At 38.1% G+C, this 17096-nt stretch overlaps 1 protein-coding gene across 1 annotated transcript in view; it reads left to right on the forward strand.

Annotated features, from left to right (window-relative positions):
* The first annotated feature begins 6569 nt into the window (after window positions 1-6569).
* gramd1bb (GRAM domain containing 1Bb) overlaps window positions 6570-17096 on the forward strand; it is a 115701-nt gene continuing 105174 nt past the window's right edge. The window contains exon 1 of the mRNA XM_080889968.1: window positions 6570-7108. The gene's annotated coding sequence lies outside the window, so the exon portion shown is untranslated. The remainder of the gene's footprint in view (window positions 7109-17096) is intronic.

The raw sequence follows: 17096 nt of genomic DNA on the forward strand, positions 1-17096 counted from the left end.
GACAGACGTGGACAGGCCATCTTTTTTATGGATTATTAATGAGCATGAAAAATCATGATTTCAAAAAATCCTCATATTTGAAGAGAGTGCATCATATTTAACTGTATGTCCAGAGTGGTATTTGCAAGCTTCAGACCATTTATCAATGCTATGTGTGAAGCAGACAGTGCTAAATAAAGCGCGCATTTAATGAGCCCATGCTTTCAGCAACGGCTTATGAGAATAGAACGCTCATGCAGTTTGAAGTCCTATTCGCATTGCAATCCTCTGAATCAAGATAACAACGCAGCCCAGAAGCTTATAAATTATTGACGTATGTCTCGCTCTCCTTGCAGCAGTGTGGCTGTTATACCACAAAACTAAAAATGAAAATACTGCTATGGATATAATCTAATCGTGTGGTTCAGAATATGTGTGCACGTGCACTACTGTTGAGAAAAAAACTCCATACTGGGTGATATTAAAGCCAAGTCTTTTAATCAGGCAGCAGCTGTATTTTACAGGATTTGATGACTAAACAACGTTCACTTCCTGGCTCAGACTAGCTGATGGCTTTGGCCTAATGTTTAAAGGACGAATAATAGTGTTGTACTATTGATTTCCTTTTCAGGTCTTTGTATTTCTCAGTCTAATCAAAAAACCCGGCCCTCGAGCTAATGCTCTGCAATTTCAAGGCATTTAAGATGAACATGGTGTTTTCTTAAATGATGGAGAGATTGACAAATAACTGAAGAACCAATGTTATGGTACCACGGAATAATAACAACCTTACATTGGCATGTAAAGGTTATTAGCTTCTATACAGTTTGCATTTCATAAACCACCTATTTAATTTACTATATATATATAAACTGACTCCCACATACAAGCGTATCTTCTCTTTAAAGGCATCCTGCTTCCCCTTTCCTTTTTCTTCAACAATATCTAGCATTTCGCTCACATACTTAAGCCTGATATTATCTCCTTTGTAATCAAGCACTATTCATCTGCCCAAGAAGAACCGGCACCATTTTTTCTGCCGATTATACCTGTATTGACACCAAATACCAATTTGTGTCACATAACACTGTGCAGCACCTTCGTGCAGGTGCCTTGTCAAAACTAAACATATCATTTTATCCTCAGTGCATGTACAGTGTGCAGTAAAACCAATTTTACTAATCCTCCCCAAATGTACGGTACAGTGCTGTTTTTTAACTGATGGAGAACAGCAAAGACAGTTGCAAACCATATAATAACTATTCCCCTGCGCTATGAGTTTAATCTTCCTGTAATTATACTCTGACTATTGCTTGCCTCTTTCATTGCTCTGGAGAGAGAGAAAGGTTATGTTGAGCACTCTCCAGTGCTCGAACCTTTCAATTACCGTGTTGTTGAACTGAGGAGAATGAAACTAGAGAGAGAGGTCAGTCAGATCTGAATTAGCCCAAAGAAACACTGGAACATTTACATGAACAGAAAGTCTGCATGTTATCAAGACTTTTAATTTCGTGCCAAGCATTTAAAGAAAAAAATCGATGACCTAAAAGAAGCTGAGAAAATTGTTACCTAAGCCTTTAATAAGACTTGGGTAACAATTTCAACCAATCAAGTACTTGTAACTAGCTTCACACTACAAGCTGTAATTTGATTTCAAAATACTGTATAAAATATTAACCAAATTTACTTTTAGTGCACAGTCCTCAATTATAAACAGCAGGCAACAATCACTGAAGACCAATGCACAAATCAGCCTTCAGTAGGGTATCTGTTGTTGCATCTCATTTTGGATCATCATGAGGCTTGGAATAATAGATTGCTTCTGATTTGTACAATCATGCTGATTACAATTTTATACCTATTATTCATAATTAGAGCATGGAGTGAGCTACTCTGCAATTTGGTTTATTCACGGAAACTGATCAAAAATGCTTTTTACAGCATTTTCTTATTATTATTATAGGTGCTTTTAAGGATGACACTCCACCATGATTCTTTTTTTTTCTTTTTTGTTTTGGTTATGACAAGAATTTTCTTTTAAGTTTAAAAAAAATTTGGCTGACAGAAAAATAATGCACTGCACCTGGCACAGAAAAAAAACTTAACGAGGTCGTTGATTGTAAAAAAATAAATAAATTAATAAATAAAACTATTTAGTCATATTATAAGTTCATGAGTTTTATGAACTAGTCATCTTACTTTCTAATGATTACAAAAATCATTAAGTATCAATCAGTTTTCCTGTTGACTCCTGGGGGAGCATAGGTCCGCAACAACACCACGCCAACGGACTCTGTTCTGGGCTGCTCTCTTCAGCTGGGTCCACGTCATTCCGGCGGCCTTCACTTCGCTCTCGACAGATCTTCTCCACGTGTGTTTGGGTCTCCCCACTTTCCTTTTCCCTTGTGGCTTCCAGTCCAGTGCTTGCCTTGCGACGTTGTCGAGTGGTTTTCGAAGTGTGTGGCCTATCCAGCCCCATTTTCTCTTCTTGATGTCTTGACCGACCGGGTTCTGGCTGGTTCTCTTCCACAGGCCTGTGTTTGAGATCTTCTCAGGCCATCTGATGTTGAGGATGTGTCGCAAGCACTTGTTGATGAAAATCTGTATCTTGCTGGTAGTGGTCTTGGTCACCCACCACGTCTCGGACCCATACAGAAGGACTGCTTTCACATTGCTGTTGAAGATGCAGATCTTGCTGTGCTGAGATAAAGCTTTGGAGTTCCAGATGGGTCGCAGGGTGTTGAAAACAAGCCTTGCTTTGTTGACAACAACAACAATCATTAAGTATGGAAAGTTACAAATATAAGCAAAAAAAAGCACAATCATAATTAACACTAGCTAGAAGCACTGAAAATTCATCCAAATGCAACATAAAAACATCTGCTAGAATAGACCATTTTGATATAACTACAGTTTTTTAGAAGTACTGTGGACAAAGTTACTTTCTATGAATTCAGAGATGGTTACAGCCCCAAATTCTGGGTATCTGCATAGTTCAAGCACATAAGGCAACATGACCGTTGGTGTGCATGTACTTTTAACCAGATGTTGGTGGAACAGAGGATGAAGCCCATGTTCATGGTAATAACACAGTGACAAACAACAAATAACACAGTAGCAAATTTCCCACACGTGGGACTAATAAAGCTTATCTTATCTTAAAAACATTCCCAGTGAAAAGTTTACCTTACTACCCAATTTAGAATGAGCTCTGAGTTTGCTGATGTTGGTGGTGGTGATCATCTTGAGCCACAGTCCAGCAGTTCACTACATGTTTACAGTCTTCCACATTTTTAGAATGTAGAATGCTTTTTTGTTTGTTTGTTTTCTGTAAATTTCCTTTACAGAGATTAAACTGTAGAAAGTTTAATGGAAAGTCACAATAACAGTTTATGGGTTCACATGGGTTCAGTTTATGGGGACCTTTTAATGGCACTATATCCTGTACTGAGAAATATACAAAAAGATAAACACACAGTATCATTGGATTGGATCTAATTTATGTTGCAAAATGAAAATATTTTTTATGCATTTTCTAAAAGTAAAAAAATTGAATATGGTAATTGCTGAGATTATACATTAAAATGCATGGAAACAAACAGCTTTTACAGTGTTATGCAGTGGACAAACTTTAAAAAAAGTTTGTATTTGCAAATGAACAACACCGGGCTCCAAGAAATTAACAGACATCTTAAAGCAGCTACATTACAACAGTAACTGAGGATGTTGATAATACAAACAAAAATAAAATGTCATGTAGAAACCAGTCTTTAAAATATTAGAAAACAAGTTTTAATGTGCTCTATTATTCCAATCACACAGTGGAGAAAAATGTTTTTTATTTTTTAATGAACTGACAGAAATGAAAACTTTCAGTCAAGATGTAGGTGTCCTTTGCTATCACAGAGCATGTCTATCATCACATCACATAAATGTTCTAGGTCAAAATGACATTTGTTTCATAGTCACAATGGCACAGTGCTGTCAGATGTAGTTACTTCTAAACCAATGTGAGATCTCTAGAGAAGGGTTTTAGGCAACCCCTGATTATTGGTACATAATCAGCGTAAAGCAGCAGATTGTTGTTCCTGTGTAAGGAAAAGATTAACAGGTATTGTGCCTGTCAGTGTGACCTTCATGCAACACAAGTTTGCATTGATTTATTCTAACATTGCAGGGGAAGCAATTTGTAGCAATTTAGTGTTAATGTTAGAGTTGTCAGTGTAAGAAAAGTTACTGATCTTATACTGACATCTGATACTGATTCTAGGTTTTTGAGCACGCTCAGTGATTGCACTCATCAAAGCAAGGACATTTTACTGCTTTTCATTTCACTGGTATGCCAAAAAGTAGAATGAAAAATTGGGAAAATTTGGTTTTATGTTTCTTTACTATGGACATATCACTGTATTTGTTTCACATTTATGAGTATAGTGATTTGAACTGAATTTAACTGAAACATCTAAGATTATTATTGTCATTTTTATCCGTGGTTTAAATTACATTGCACACCAAAACAAAGAGCATCAAGTATTTAAGTAATGATCAGTGTAGCACACATTTAAAAAATTAATCCACTGATTATTAGGATACTATAGCAAACATTTACCAGCAAAATTAGCTTACAGAGTCAAAGAATTCATATAATCCCCAGTAAGTTGTTCAAATAATGCACCGTACTGCAGTACGATCTGAAACCTGCTTTTCTGTGTGGTTTCTGATCAGATAACAGTGTTTTTCTAACTTAGCAGTGACTCATCAATCCCCAATCATTCAAGACCTCCCACAACATTTTTGTTCTGTGAATATATTTACATATATCTATTAAAGTTAGATTTTTAACACTATTGCTTGAAATGAAAACACAAATTACTGGAAAAAAATGTACGTTTTGCAGGGATAGTGTTAAACGCAGTTAAAATATCCTCCAAACTTAAGAACGTTAAGTTTGGCTTTTGATCCTTACATGGCTCCAACTCACTTTTGGCAGAAAGACCAGCCTGCGGTCTTTCTGCCAAAAGCGATTTCCATCACTGTGCATACTTTTTAAACCTTGAGTTAATCTACAGATTAGAGCTGTCATGCTTACTTTTTAATGATGTTGAATTCCTTTTGCTTTTTCATCTATTGGAACAAACACACGGGGCTTTTTTGATTAACTTTATTAGGCTGTTTTTAATATATTTCAAATTTGTTATACTTATTTTGAGTTTCATCTGCATATAAAGTAGGTTTATTGGGTTTTGGGGTCTGTTTGTTTTCTCTTTTTTTGTTAAAATAGCTGAATTCTCTCAATCTACATTTTATTTTCAAGATAGCCTCTGTATATTCTCGAGTCACCTGGTCAAGGGCAGATATTTGTGTATTCGTTTGCAGACAGTGTATGCGATCAAACGTGGACACGAATGCAAATGTTGCTTGTTCCTTTGTAGATAAAACGCATGCCCTTCACAGAGGGAACATTTGCTTCGTTACATTCATAAAAACAAACAGGTAACCGAATATCTGTCGGCCACCTTTAACATACTGGTTGACACAGTTGCTCTTTTCTTATCTGCCAACACAAACACTGGGTTCAAGCCTCAGTAAGAACAGGTGAAACAGAGAAACATCTAATAACTCGATTCAAATCGTTCTGTTTGTGTGCTAGGGAAGGTTCGAAATCAATACTTACTAGAATAATCTGTAACTGCTCTTGGACTTGACTGACACCCCATCAGAATATGTGCTCATCAAGCCTTCGCTCACTCTTATGTCTCGTCTGTGTACTCACTCACAATAAATCAGTTTATTCAAAGACATTTTTACAGCATGTGTTAAAATATCCTTCTAAATTGATCTGATCAGTTTCCAAGCCCACTTGTTATTACAAGCAGGCACTGTGTTTGGCCGCCTGGACCTTTCCCCACCAAAGCGCTAATGGATCAGGTCACTCCAGCACTATTTATATCTCTCCGAAAACTATGTTCCTCCTTCCCTCCTGCTGCTATCCCCTTAAACCATGGAGATGTTCAGCATAGAGGGAGGGAGATGGGGAGGTGGTGGCAGAAGTGGTGGTGGTGTTGGGGGAAGGGTAGTTTTAGGGGAGATTCTCATAATAGCGCTTTGCTGTCCTCTTTCTTCTGTTGTGCGTTACGACTGAACGCTCAAAATAGAACATCTCTAGAGAGCATCGAATCAGGCTTACGATAGGTTTATGTGAACAGGGACACGCATACAGTTTAGCTCTTTTTTATGTGATGGTGGGAAAACAGCTTTTCCAAGTTCATTCGTCCACATTCACTTCATATTAGTTTTTTAAATTAGGAAAAAACATGCTCGGTTCAGTCTAGATCCCTTCACACACGTTGCCCGTAGTTGAACATGTGAGCTTTTCTCACCCACAAATCAAAGCTTGAGTATAATCCCATTTAATTCAGCAAACACGCCAACCTTGTATTTTTCATAGTCCAAGGAGCCCCTGTTTATCTTCATATTGTGCTATGTTTCAGAACATGTCGATAGCACGAATAAAACACAGGAGCACGCGTTCGATTGCATAACAGCAGGAAGTAACCAGTTACATTGAAGACAAATACTCTAAAGAAGCTGACAGGAGTTTTTCTTTTTTCTTGGTGTGTTTGTTTATCTCTGTTATTTGCATATGTTTGTGTGGAGAGTGCAGTGTGTGTGTATGCGTGCCTGTGGGGGCTTGAGCCACAGTGGATAAAAATGCATGCCAGAGTGAGAGAGAGCAAGCGAACGTACAAGTGGAGCAGGATCAGGAAGGGGAGAGAAAGAGAGCGGAGAAGGAGACCGAAGAAACCGAGAGAGGGGGTTTTGAGCTGTGCGGTAGCAAGTCGTGTTTCCTGAAGAAGAGGGATGTGCATCGCTCCATCTTCTCATCTGGGATTTAAACTGCTTTAAATTGGCTTTAGTCTGACAGAGGATTCCCCGGCTCGTGGAGTGCTGCTCTCTTCTCCAACGCAACACGGGACTTTGTTGTGAAGCAAGAGAGACGCACAGGAAGGAGGGAGAGGGACACTTGCTCCTACTTCCTTTGTACCCAGCCTGCTTGACAGATGGCTCTGGCAGACTGATCTCTGACTCTCACCCAGGAATGAGTCCTCACATCACTCACTGAGGCAACGTATGTCAGCTCTTTTTTTCTTTCTTTCTTTTCTTTTTTTTTGCTAAAGCTGCATGCTCGTACTTGTGTTCAGCTGCACTGTTTGCTTTGAATGTGTTTGAATGAATGTGCAAAATGAAAATGTGCATGCAAGTGTGCCTGAAATGTTAGTTCATGGGCAGTGCCAAAGGGAATGTGAGGACAGGAAGTACTGTGGCTCAATCACCACCACATCAGCACCTTATCAGAGTGAAGTTATTTCACAAGGTTCAAATAGTGGAGCTTTTAATTAGTTTTTTTTCCTTTCTCTCTAGCTGACTTGTATATATTAGATTAAGATTAAGCTGAGGTCCAGAGCGAGTTTGTTGACGGCAGACGGGCTGTGACCTGGTGCCAGCACCTTTTCTCCTGACTCTGCAACCACCTGGACTTTTTCAACCATTCAACCAGCTACCCTTTATAGATTAAACTGATGCTGCTGTTCTTCTGTGCAGACTTATAAATCATGATGGCACACACTGCAACAGAAGCAGGTGTTGTGTTTCAGATTATAGACACTATTATTTGCAAGGTTTAGCACTAACTGTGATACGAACCTGAGAGAGTTTCGTTATCTGTGTGCTTTTGATTGTAGGGACAACAAAACACACCTGATAAATGTGTCGTAGAGTACAACAAAAGCTATACAAACACAGTGTATTAATTTATTCACTGCAAAAAAAGATATTCAGCCATGCAATAAATGTTCATATGCATTCTGTGCCACTCACCAAAGAGCAGTTTCTATAGTACATTTGAAGATTGTACGTTTTGATCTTATTCACATTTTTCTCCTGTAATTAGAAATCCCTGCGACTCAGGATTAACACCAAACTCACTTACTTAGTTGCTGGCCAGTTGCCAGCCTTTCTTATAAACCAATACTCTCTACACAATGTGCTAGCTTCTCTCAAGCAGCTAACACCGTTGGGAATGTATTGTTTAATTTCCTTAGAAAAATAGATGACAGTCTTGTAATATCTATTGAAAATCTGCGATTTTTCAATGTGGGGAAGTTTGCATCAGAAACAATGGCTGAATACGCGAGCTTGGTCTGTGTAATAACTCACTCACGTTCACTTTCAGCTGTCCTTGCTGTCACAAATGCACAAACACAACCAGACAGACTGTACATGCACGCAAACACTGTCTCCTGTCTTGTACCTGATGTCATCACAGTGTTAGTGTTCAGAGCAGATGCTGATAAATTGCTGATAGTAATTAATAGCAGGATAAACTTGCACACCGCATAAGTATTTGCTGGAATGTGAAGACAGTCAACAAAAATATATGAAGAGGTAGAAATGAGAAAGAAACTCACATTTTATGTATTTGTAATCACAGCTGATTCGACAAAAATTAAACTGAGGACCAAATCTTGACCGTAAAAAAAAATAAAAAAAATTAAAGTATCAACTTAATCAATTTTCATCCATTTTTAGTGAGCAGAATTTTACCACCAATATAGACCGTTCACAAGTACTGCACCCGGTGCTAGCCTTTATCATAGTTGTGTTCACTGATATACACAGATAAGAATAGCCCCAGCAAACTCAAACAGCACCAAGACCCTCTGCATGCTTACCCACTTGAAATACTATACTTTCAGCTAATTAAATATTTAGCAGACATGGCAAACCAGATGTTAGATTCCAGTTAATTACCTCACCTGTAGGACTGTACAAAGCTGTAACTTGGAACTTCTGTGATTTTGCTTATCCTCCCCTCTCATCTCTATTAGTTGCCACAGTATATTATCGCTCTGTCACCCAAACAGTTGACCATCAGATTTCTGTGCTTGGTCTCAACATTATGTGCTTTCCTCTTTGTATAGGAGGCACCTCCAGGTTCATAGTTCAAACTGTGGCATTTTGTCAATGTCAGCTTAATGTGTTTATTTTTAGCATTCACTGACTGTCTCAGAATGAAGATTGATGTTGGATTGCTTCCCATTGGATTCCCAGAGTCACTCTCGTGCTCTCTAGTGCCCATATTGAAACTCACACTATTAGCTCTAGATTAAAAACACATCGGCTTCCCGTCTGTCCAACAAACATCACAAAGCAGGGGAACTGTAGTCACTGCAATGAAAACCAGTTACTTTATGAAAGCACGGTATGTGGTCAGATGAAAAGCAGAGGTTCATGGTTACGCTTTGAATTTGACCTTTTGCTCTGGATTGAGTGTTTTTTGTCTTGCAGACTATGTCCTGCTGAGCCCATAATGCTATAATAATACATGTGCCAATGCAGGTGTTATATTTTAATTATATTTAGTCATTAACAATAAACACTAGAAGGTGTATTTGTTTTCTAAAACACTGGAAATGTGTGTCCAGGGCTGACAAGGTATTATTACCTGGGCTTCTTTTTCCACCGGCAGAAGAAAAACCTGCAGACGCTACTCAAACGGACCAAACCTGGGTTTGAACCCAAGACCCCTCTTGCTTTGAGACAGCAGTGCTAACTATAAGCAACTGCAGTTATTACTGTAACTACTGTATTGCACTTTATTTTGTCATAGTACAGCAGCACTATGAGCTGTAGTCAGGTCTTGTTCTGAGTCTGAGTGGTTTTTATGTGTTCCGTGGAAGAAATAACCACATCTTTATCCTGGTTTCTGCTTGTTATCTCTTTTAGTCCTTACTCCCTGCCACCGTTCTGTGAGCAGCAGCATTTCATTGTTTTGACTCCCAGTGCCATCTGGACAGCATCCACGTTCTTAATTTTGCATGATGCTTTCCAGCATGATTGTTTATAAGTCTAAATTGAATTCTGTCGTTTGACACTTTGTGGTTACATATTACATACGTACTGGTGTTTAACTTTAAAGTCTTTAAAGGCACCTGGCACATAATGCCAGGTGTCAAAATGATCAAATCCAGCATTCTTTGTTGGTCTCATTTCAAACTGTAACGTCTGAACTCTTGGTTTGCATTCTTCAACTAATCACCTGCTCTGACAGAGCGCTTGCATAGTTGGCATGTTTTACTGGTATTAGCAGGTGTTATTGTAAGCCTGACGGACTTAACATCTTGGGAGACACGCTGAGTATATATCGTCCGGTGTTTAATTAGTACCTACTCCTTCAACATATTGAATTACTTATTGACTTCCTTTAATGAAGATTTATTTCACACATGCTACTTCTGTTTCACAATTCATCGAGACATGTTTTTTCCTAGTTACCTGGCTTGGGCCAAAGCGAGGAAAACAGGCTACCCCAGTGATTGGCTTCTTTTCAGACAACTAAGAAACAGATGTACTTCCTCTATTAAGAAAGCTAAAACAGAATATTATCTGTCTGTCACCACTGAGAACCTAAATAATCCACAGAAGTTCTGGAAAATCATTAAGTCTCTTTCAGTGAGTAAAAGCTCCCACGCTCTACCCACCTATGTTTTTAAGGATTCTGTTCCTGTTTATGATAGGAAGGAGATTATGAATTGTTTTAACAAGCACTTTATATCTTCTGGCTCTTTGTTTGACTCTCTGAACCCAGTCTCTGTAAAATCTGGCACAAACCTTCCGGTGTACACTGGTCAGCCATTTAACTTTGTTCCTTTCTCTGTGCAGGAGGTCTGTAAAGCTCTTAAACTGTTAGATCCTAGAAAATCTCCAGGGCCAGACTTACTAGATCCTTACTTCTTGAAACTGGCAGCTGATTTTGTAGCAGAGCCTCTCACAACACTTTTCAACCTCACACTGGACATGAATAAAATTCCCTCAGTATGGAAATCAGCTTTTGTTGTTCCTCTATTAAAAGGGGGCGACCCAGCAGTGTTAACTAATTACAGACCAATATCTAATCTATCTGTGCTGGCCAAAGTTCTTGAAGCTCTTGTGTGTGAGCAGTTAAAGGAGTTTTTGCACATCAATGCCATTTTATCTGAATATCAATCAGGCTTTAGGAAGAATCACAGTACTATCACAGCTGCAATTAGAGTGGTAAATGATATTACTATTGCACTTGATAAAAAACAACACTGTGCATCCCTTTTTATTGATTTGTCAAAAGCATTTGACACTGTTGATCATTGTATTTTAAAACTTAGACTCTTCCAGTCAAGACTCTCTGAGAGAGCAGTGGCATGGTTCTCAAACTACCTCAGTAACAGGACTCAGTGCATTAAATCTGACGGTCTATGTTCTGACTTTGTTACAGTGCACAGCGGAGTGCCACAGGGTTCTGTATTAGGTCCCCTTCTATTTATCATTTACGTAAACAATCTTAGTCTACATGTGCCAGATGCAAACTTGCACTTCTATGCTGATGATACAGTTATTTACAGCTGTGGTTCAACTCTTGTCCAAGCCATCGACTCCTTGCAGAAAGCCTTTTCTGCTGTCCAGCACTCATTACATCAGCTTAAACTTGTTCTCAACGCAGACAAAACAAAGCTCATGTTGTTTTCTAAATCAAGGAGACGAGCCCAAACAATCCCATCAGTAACCACTCTTGAAGGTCATAAAATAGAGTTGGTTCACACCTATAAATATCTGGGAATCTTAATTGATGACTCGCTTACCTTCAAACCACATGTAGAGAATCTTGTGAAAAACCTGAAGTTAAAACTGAGATTTTATTTTCAAAATAAGTTGTGTTTCTCTTTTAATACAAAGAAGCGGCTTGTTGCTGCAACATTCTTGCCTGTGCTGGATTATGGTGATATTCTATATATGAATGCTTCTGCTCAATGTCTTCGAATGGTTGATTCTGTGTATCATGCTTCTCTGAGGTTCATCACTAACTGTAAATTTCAGACTCACCACTGTGAGTTATACTCTCAGGTAGGATGGCCTGCTTTGGTAAGTCGGAGGAACTCTCATTTATACAGTTTTATATATAAGGCAATACTTGGGTTGCTGCCTTCTTATATATGTTCCCTGCTTGTAATGAAACATGCTGGTCGGTATTCTCTTCGTCCGCATGGTTACTTGTTGCTTTCTGTTCCATTTGCCCGAACTGAACTTGGTAAAAGAGCTTTTGTCCATTTAGCACCCTCGGCCTGGAACAAACTGCAGAAGGAATGGAAAATGACTGAATTCATTTCATTAAGTGATTTTAAATCTAAACTACGAATCCTTGAGGCCATGTCCATAACATGTAACTGTTTCAATTAGATTGATTGTCATTTTAACTGACTTTTTATTTTATTTGAATTTTATTGAATTTTATTTTTATTTTATTTGTATTCTTTCACTTATTGTTGCATGTGTGATGTTGCTGCCTGTGTTTGAGTAATTTCTGTAACTGTGAGACATCTGCTGCTGCCTATCTTGGCCAGGTCTCCCTTGAAAAAGAGGTTTTTAATCTCAATGGGATCTTCCTGGTTAAATAAAGGTTAATAATAATAAATAAATAAATAAATACTTTCACATAGTGAATCAATTCTGATTTGCAGAAATCGTTCAGTTCACATTTTTGATTCATTACAAGTGTAGCATCAGTTATATGTATATGTGGTTCCTGTTTGTTGACAGAATGTCACCTGCTTTTTTCTGTGCAGGTGACATTAGTTTTTTTTCTTGTGGCAACATAATAGAGTGAAATGAGTTCAGTGGAAATCAAACTATAGATTTTGTTCCTTTGAGCTAGATCAGAGCAACGACAGAACTTTCCTTTTTCCTAGTGAGAGAGGACAGATCAGATCAGTTGATACTGAAGAATCTTTACTGCAATATTAAGCTGTACTTATGCATCATATTTAAGCATTAATATGTGAAATGAATGCTAAATGATTGTCTTGTTCCTGTTTTCATTTTCCCACAATTACAGTTCACTTTTGGTTATGAGCGTCCCGGATATTATTACGCTCCATATTAGTTCAGTTCTCACTGTCTAATCTCATTGTTTTTTATCCAACAAAGCTGAAATGATAAAACTGAATAAGTGTTTAGCTAATGCAAGGAAGCAACTTGCTTTACCTCAGGGAAATTAGCAGCCAACTTGCAAGCAAAACTAACTGCTTGTATGTCACACCAGAGGGAAGATGAGACAAAAACAAAAACCAGGGGGTGGGCACAGCACATGCAATAATTAGCAACTGTCATCATGACGCTTACATGAGGAAAACATTTTTATTTTTGTATGCTGCAAGCAGCAGTTATTTCCTGTCCTGTCCTGGAGACCATTTAACTACAGAAATGTGCAGGTTTCTTTAAACATTTAGATTGCACATCAGCGTCACAATCACCTTTCACAAATGACTGTCTGTGTTTTCTGTGCATTGAACTATTTGCTGTAATACTAAATGACATCCTTTCCTGCTTATTAGATAATCTGTAGACATTTATTGCACACACAATAGAGCGGTCTAAACCATAGCATGTCAGCTATAATGGAGTGGATATTTATCGTGCTAAAAGCTGCCCAGACAGATTTAGCTTTACAGCCCCAAAAGCAGAATTAGCATAATTAATGGCAGGCCTGTTGTTACACAAAATCTGTGGGATGTGCCAAATTTCAACACTCGATGATGAGAATGGTGATGTGAAAAGAGGAGGAAGGAGATTAGGTCTAGAGACTCAGGAGAAAGAGATAATTAATCCTAATGATTTTATTCGTTCCCTGATTTGACCTCCAGTACCACCATGAGGGCAATATTCATGCGTCTGCATAAAATAACTACTGAAGGGATGAGTGTAAATTTTGTAGAAGCATTTAAGGGTTTGCCCTTGAAAGAGCTGAAAAAAATATAATTGCAGTTACTTAAACTGGCAACAAAATGAATCAATTAGCGACCTCAGCATTTTTAAAGATAAATGTAAAAAAACTGACAAAGGGGAAACTGGTTGGAAACATCATAAAACATTAGCTTTTAAGTGTGTTCTCCCCTTGAGCGCCTAACCCCTGCTATCCTCTGTTTTCCAGTTAGACCAGCCTCCAACACTGTTGGATGACACCCTCTTTTAGAAGCTTTAACAGTGTTTAATATTTAGTTTGCGTTGGGGGATCATTAAAATTGCTAGTGGCTTTGGTCAATCAGATTTGGAATATATTAAGCCATTAAAAAAAGTTGCTCACTAATCATCATAAATATTGTGAGCATTGTGCACTCAGTGCCTTGTGTAGGCCCTGCACTGCAGTTTTCCTCTTTTCTGTGCTTCATCTGTATCCAGTCCCTCAAGATTGCCACTGACAGCAACCTTTCCTGTTACAGCTTGTCTTAAAAATTGTCTCCTGTTTTCTGCTTCTTTTTGTTTGATGTCAGTCTGTCACTGTGTTCCTTGTCTTGGGTGATATTTAATGACCCTTAGTCCTTGTGTCTGTGGTTGTATCCTGCTCATTTGGCTATTTCGCTGAACTGTGTCCTCCGAGGAAGCTTTGTAAGAATAACTGTTTATTACTTTTCACTATACCTGTTTTTTATTGCTTTCCGTCTTCTAAACCATTTTTCATTTGATTACAGAGAAACGTGTTTTTCGTGACCAATAAAACAAAGCAAGGAGAGGGCAACTGTTATCAAGAAATTCTCCTCAATTAACATAATAGACTTTACATCAGTGTTGCATTATTCCACAGCCAGGCTTTAGTAAGTATTTAAAGATGCAAGTGAGAGGATCTGTGTGTAGGATCTTTGACAGCAGAAAAGAAAACACACGGAGAATATTCAGTATGCAGCTCAAACATGTCAGACGGGACTTATAGGAGCTTATATGTAGAGCCCACCAGGTATCTACAAGATTACAAGCAGGCCTCATACACACAGCTGTCCATTTTAACGAGATGGTCCTCAGTAATGACAGTGTTGGCTCCAACACTGTGACACAGCTCAAACTATCCAACTGTGGTCCACTTGGCTGCTGAGCAAATGTAATGAGTGTGTCTAAAACTCCTACAGCATGCTTCACATATCCATGAGCAATACAATAAAACCTAAGCTCTTATTCATTTTACGCTATTTTTAAGAATGTAATATCTATCACAAAGTCTCTGTTTTATTGATCTTTATTGCATTTTTACTTTCATATGACTCCATTAATAAACCCTTAAATGAAAAGGACATGTAACGAGAGTCTGGAACTTACCAGGGATTGCATATCTGTGTACTTACATTTCTCAGTTTTTGACTATTTCATGTATTTCAATGCAAGTTCAGTGAAATGTGAGCATTTGGATATCAAATGAAGGTGGCCTTTCAGTGACTGTTTTTGTATTTGCAACAATATTTGTATAACACACAGTAAAACCATAAAAATAGAGCATAAAATAGAGTTCAACACTGTTAGAGCAAAAACAAACAAACAATAAAATAATAAAACTAGTGCTTGAAACCTAAAGAAAAGAACTGTGTGAATAAAATAATAACCAGTAAAATTAAAAACAGATGTAAGGAGGAATATAAAAGAAGATGAGCAATCACTTTACTGTACAAAGAAAGAAAGAAAGAAAGAAAGAAAGAAAGAAAGAAAGAAAGAAAGAAAGAAAGAAAGAAAGAAAGAAAGAAAGAAAGAAAGAAAGAAAGAAAGAAAGAAAGAAAGAAAGAAAGAAAGAAAGAGAAAGAAAGAAAGAGTCTTCCTGTGAAAGAAAGTTACGAGGAGTGATTTGAGTTTGCTAAACTAAGTTAGCACTAAAGAGTCCCACAGCTGCAGGGAATGGGGGGGACTAAGGGTGCAATTAGAAAGGTAATTGAGGAATGTAGGCAGCAGCCCAGTTCACAAGTAAAGTAAATCTGTGATGTAGGTAAGTGGAAAGCCATTCAAAGTTTTAAAAGTGTTTATAAAAAGTTTAGAATCAGTTCTATAGCAAACAGATATTTGGTGTAATGTAGCAAGAAAGGAAGTGATGTGGTCGTCTCTCATCTGAGACTAAATGTAGGTGTTGGAGTTTTGGAGGATACCTGAGTAGAGAGAAAAAATAATCATAAATGATACTTTTTCTTAAGCTGAAAAAAAAGCACGCCATGGCAACTCATGTGTCAAAATAAAGCTTGGAGTCAAAGATTAGACCTCAGATTTAGATATTTTGAGCCATAGGAGGCTTTGTGATTTATTAATTCATTTCGTATGAGCTATGAAATGGGAGAATTTGTTTCTGTCAGTAACAGTCACCAGAACATATAGTTGATAGCTGGGAAATACAACAGAGGGTAAGGATTTCCAGAAACAGCACTGAAAACAACAGAACCAGTATTTCACGTAGTTTATCAGAGATTTTATATGTTGTATCAAAACAGTAACAAATTCTATAACCTTTTACCATGTATTGCACTTCATATCACTACATGCTTTTATATGTCATGTTTTTCATGCTTTAGCACTGTTATACTACTATAGTAGCTTAAAGCTGTGACACTGGGGTTCTTGCAGAGACAGATTTCTGTAAAACTGATGCAGAATGGCAGCTGTCAAATGCATCCAAAGCAAAGGGAGACACTATTCCATATTACATATAAATATTATTTCAAAAGAAAAAGATAATCACAGTAAAATTATGAAATGTCTTTCACTGTAGGCAGGAATTTTGGTTTGCTATGGTCCGTATTAGCCTGGCAGTCAGACAGATTCTGACAGCTCATGCTTCATTTGTTCTAGCATAATGAGCCTCGTCCCTCCTCTCATTGAGGCAGACTTCTAGCCGCCCTTGCAAGTGACAGGTCAGTCACAACTGTTTCTCCACTTATCTCTGGAGTCCACCGAGATGACTGACATTACTGCACGTTGTAGTCCGTGTTCTTTCCCATCGCTCAGTGCTGTGTCACACACTGATTACAGAGGCACGGTGTTGTGCACGCGTTGGTAATGCCACTTGAAAATCAAAACTGAACTCCACCCTAATTCATACTTGTGCATTTGTCTGGAGATGGTAGGCTACTTCCATATGGCCTTTGGATAGGTTTAGATACGTACTGTGTGCTCATATGCGTAACCATATGAGATCAAAGGGACGCAATCACTTCATTTTCATTCTGTCTCATGGGGCACTTATTTTGCTGACAGATGTGTGTGAACAAATTAAGTCAGTTCAG

Source organism: Rhamphochromis sp. 'chilingali' (assembly GCF_963969265.1).
Source record: "Rhamphochromis sp. 'chilingali' genome assembly, chromosome: 8".
Taxonomy (NCBI): domain Eukaryota; kingdom Metazoa; phylum Chordata; class Actinopteri; order Cichliformes; family Cichlidae; genus Rhamphochromis; species Rhamphochromis sp. 'chilingali'.